Raw genomic sequence first — 4923 nt, forward strand, 5'->3', positions numbered from 1 at the left:
AGATATCCACTGTTGACGCCTGAGCCTTTCCTGCCCATGAAGCTGACATTGCCCTGGTAGAGTGTGCCTTTATAATTTCTGGAATCCTTCGTCCTTCCTTCTTATATATGAAGACGATCACTTCTCTAATCCATCTAGCTATGGTTTGTTTGGTTGGTACACAACCCTTCCTAACTCCCGCAGGAATCACCAGAAAATGTTTTGTTCTTCTAATCTCCTTCTCTCTTTGCAAATATACAGTAAGAACTTCTTCTTCACTTTCTGGATGAGGAAAAAAGTTAGGTAAAATAATCTCTTGATTCAAATGAAAGGTGGACACTACCTTCGGATGGAATGCTGGATTAGTTCTTAAGACCACTCTGTCAGGGAAAAAAAAATAAGAAAAGGTTCTTCTGCCCATAATGCCTGTAACTCGCTTACTCTTCTGGCAGATGTAATTGCAATTAGAAAAACTACCTTCCATGTTACATATCTCAGAGCCACCTCTTCTAATGGCTGAAATGGTGCCTTCATCATAGCGTTTAGTATAAGGTTCAGATCCCAAGGTGCTACAAACGACCTTATCCGTGGTCTAATCTTCTTTATGGCCTGAAAAAAACACTTAATTAATTCTTCTTCTGACAACCTTCTCTCTAGTAATACACTTAGAGCTGAATTTTGAACCTTGATAGTTGCCATTGTCAGGCCCTTCATAAAACCATCATATACGAATTGTAACACCTGTGGAATGTCCACGGTCAAAGGTCCAGTTACCACCTTTCTCCAGACAAGAAATGTTTTCCATATATTATAGTACACACCTGAAGATACTTTCTTTCTTGCTTGTAACAGTATCTTAATGACCTGATCTGAGAGTCCCTATTTTCTCAGTAACTCCCGCTCAATGTCCATGCCGTTAAATTGAGAACTGATATTCCCAGATGAAAAACCGGCCCCGGACTCACCAGATCCACTCTGCCTGGTATTGTCCATGGCTCCTTTACTGACATCCTCAGGGCTGTTGGGAACCATGGTCTTCTCGGCCAGTATGGTAACACTGCCACTACCTCTACCTGATCTTCTCTTATCTTCTTGAGTACCTGAGATATCAAAGGTAATGGTGGAAAGATGTATCCCAGGTGAAACTTCCACTTTACTGATAGGAGTTTCGTATTACGGTTTGTCGCCGTTAAGTCTATCTCGAGCACCCCAAATCTTATTATTATTTCTTGAAAAGCTTCTGCATTCAACTCCCATTCTCCTGATATGATCTCCTTGCGACTTAAAACATTGGCTGTCATGTTTTCTATCCCTGGAACATGAACCGCTGAGATGGACTTAAGATATCTTTGCGCCCAAGACATAATTCTTCTCACTTCCTCCATCATACTTTTGCTCTTGGTGCCCCCTTGATGATTCAGGTAGGCTACAACAGTCATATTGTCTGACAAAATCTTCAGATGAGAACCTCTGATCTGTTTTCTGAAATACATCATTGCGTTCCAGGCTGCTCTCATTTCTCTTAAATTTGATGATAGCAGCCTCTCCTGGGGAGACCATTGTCGCTGTGTGATTACATTTAATACATGTGCTCCCCATCCTATTAAACTTGCATCTGTAGTCAGCCTTGCATACTCCAACTGTGCTAACAATGTTGATCTTGTTCTTTTGTCAACATCCTCCACCACATCAATGATTTCTTTGTGTGCTGTTCCACTCTTACATAATGGTTTAGGGACAATCCTCTTCGGGTAAACTTTAGGATATTCCACTGAAGATCCCTCATATGCCATCTTGCCCACAGTATAACCCCTATGGTTGAAGACATCATTCCCAGCAGAGAGACCGCTGTCCTTAACTGTATTCTTCTGTATTTTAAGACCAGACCAATAATATTCTGAATCTTTGCAAATCTGTCTACTGACAGAGTAATTTCGTATCGGATAGTATTTATTTGTACACCCAGGAACTGTAATTGCTGTACTGGTATCAATCTGCTCTTTTCCCAGTTTACTATCCATCCACTTAGCTGCATGACTTCTAAAATCTTGTCCTGATTGCTTCTTATCTCTGATGCCGTTCTTCCTGAAAGCAGAATGTCGTCCAGGTATGGCCATATTGACAATCCCTGCTTTCTTAGATAAGCTATTATCACTGATAAGACCTTTGAAAAAGTCCTTGGAGATGATCTTAGTCCAAATGGTAGGCATGTAAACTGGAAATAACTGTCTTGAATACAAAACCTTAAATAGCTTTGATGCTGAGGCCAAACTGGAATGTGGAAGTAAGCGTCTCTTAGATCTAATGACATTAGAAAATCTCCTCTCTTTACTCCCATTAGGATAGTTGTTAAAGTTTCCATCTGAAACTTTGTCTGAAGAAACTTGTTCAGGTGTCTTAAATCTAATATTGTCCTGAACTGCCCCGATGTTTTCTGAACCAGAAACATTTGAGAATAAAATCCTTTTCCTCTTTCCATCTGAGGTACTGGTTTTATTGCTCGCAAGTTGATTAACTTTTTTGTACTTTCCTTCATAATCTTTAGTTCTGATATTGGAACTTGTGAGACCAAAAATCTGTCCCCTCTGGGAAACTTCTGAAATTCTATTTGATATCCTTTTGAGACTATTTGCAAAACCCATCTGTCCTGGGTAATTGTTTCACATATTTCCGCAAATTTCAGTAGTCTGCCCCCTACTGGAAATCTGGGTTGACACTGAATATAGTCATTGTCTTTTTCCATAAGGTCTCCCTTGATTTTGACGAAATGACTGCCTTGTCATACCTGATGAATATCTTCTATTATTGTACTGTCTCCCTGGTCTGTAACCTCATGCTTCCCTAAACTGCTGTTTAGAGGTCTGTGCCTGATACCTCGTATATCTATCTTAAGGTAACCTTGTAGATTTCCCACCTGTTATCCTCTGTATTAATGCCTCCAATTTATTTCCAAACAATAATGATCCTTCAAAAGGTAAATTTGTTAGACTGTTCTTTGAATGAGCATCAACCGACCAGGAGCGCAGCCATAATGCTCTTCTAGCAACTACTGCATTAGCCATTGACCTTGCAGTAAATGCTGTCACATCCAAAGAGGCGTCAGATATATATTCAACTGCTCTTTGCATTATTTCCAGATTTTTAACAAATACTGTTTTGAAATCTTCTCTTCTAGATCAGTATGCATATTAGCACTCCATAACCTCAAAGCTCTTGACACGGAAGCAATAGCTACACCAGCTCTTAAAGATACCGTTGAGGCAACATATCCTCTTTTAAAGAGTTCTCCATTCTTTTATTCATTGTATCTTTAAAAGAAGCCCCATCTTCCAAAGGAATAGTTGTCTTAGATACCATTTCTGCTACTGGAGCATCCACTCTAGGGATAGTACACCATTTAAGAAAATCTTCATCCCTAATAGGGTGCATACGGTCAATTCTTGCTAAATTTCCCTGCCTTTTATTCAGATTCTGCCATTCCTTTAGCACAATATCCTTCATAACTTTATGTATAGGAAAAACTCCATTCTTCTTTACTCTATCCTCAAACAATACACTTGTTGTTCACCAGGTAAATCCTTATAGTTAAAAGATTTATAAATATTTTTTAAGACCATTTCTACGATATCCATGTTAAACGATCTTGTATCCTCATGAATTTCACCAGACTCATCACTATATATTTGTTCCAATCCTTCCACAGCACTCTGCTCAAAGGACTCCAACTCATCATATCCCAGACTTGTCTGAGACCTAGATCTCTTAAGTCCCTGGATAGCTAAAAATTCCTCCTTTGATACAAAAGACTTTTTCATCCACTCCATAAGTTCCTGAATTTGATTCACTTGCTGACTTTGGCTAGGTGGAGATTTATGTTTGCATAGGTCACAAAACACCATATCCTGATTTTCAGAGTAAGATCTATCACATGCTGCACACTTTATATTCATGTGTTTCTTCTTAGAAAGCCTCTTCTTATGTTCCATAGAACTAGGCACACTGCAGAAGATATCATAAAGTTTCTACTATACCTATACTAACTAAAACAAACATTTTGCACCCATCTAATCAGGACTTACCCCATCTGGGCGCTAATCGGCTGTTGGGGGGAAAGGCTGCTGTTGTTGTTGCCGCTCCATGTCTGCACTTACAGCTCCACTCGGCAGAACTCACACCTGATGTCTTCTCCGCTGTGCAGCGCCATTTTAATAGCCCTTTGACCCTAGTGATGGGCGGGTGCCTGCGCAGTGTGTGCCGCACTGCCATCTGGGTACTGACGTCATCCCGCTCTGCCGGCCGCGTCCTACACGAGGCTTCAGCTGATTCAGCTGTAACCCAGCGTCCAGCCTCTCCTTGCTCCTAGCGGCCACGTTGTGCAAAAGACTGACTGAAAACCACCATAGCGCAACCAGCCATCTCCATGACCCAGGGGCGCCACCCCGCCACAGACTGCAGTAAAAACGGCATCTTGCTGGGCACAAAATAGAGGTAAGTCCTATCAGGAAAAAATAACAAACTTCCCTACTCTGTCTAGAGGGACAGGAAAAAAGACACTGAGGAAAGGGAGGAGGTAGCATATATACGCCCAGTGGGAGGTCACTGTAGAAAAAACTTCCTGTCTGTCGTTAGGGAAATGGAGGACTAACCCAGTGTTATGGCTGCCATGGAGGCTGAAGAAGAAAAAACGCTTACCCCCATTTTCATGTACCCAAAATTTGATAGGAATAGTTATTTTTACCCCCAAAAAAATCTAAGCGCTATTCTTCACCCCTTCTTCATAGCTGCAAATATGCACCTGCCGCAGCTATTAGAAACCCCGACTTCCTTCAGCAGGTCAAAATGGGGGTACCCATAGTGATTCCCCATGTCTAGACATCATTAGAGGGGTCCCTGGAATATTTCCAGAAAATTCCCATTTCTAGCCGATACTTACCTTTCGGCCGG

The 4923-nt window shown here is 41.2% G+C and overlaps 1 pseudogene; it reads right to left on the bottom strand.

Moving 5' to 3' along the window:
• Positions 1–2705: 2705 nt before the first annotated feature.
• Positions 2706–4183, bottom strand: LOC148517397 (uncharacterized; annotated as a pseudogene).
• Positions 4184–4923: the final 740 nt, after the last annotated feature.

The sequence above is a fragment of the Taudactylus pleione genome, unplaced genomic scaffold, assembly GCF_031769625.1.
Source record: "Taudactylus pleione unplaced genomic scaffold, aTauple2 ptg000218l, whole genome shotgun sequence".
NCBI classification, from domain to species: Eukaryota; Metazoa; Chordata; class Amphibia; order Anura; family Myobatrachidae; genus Taudactylus; species Taudactylus pleione.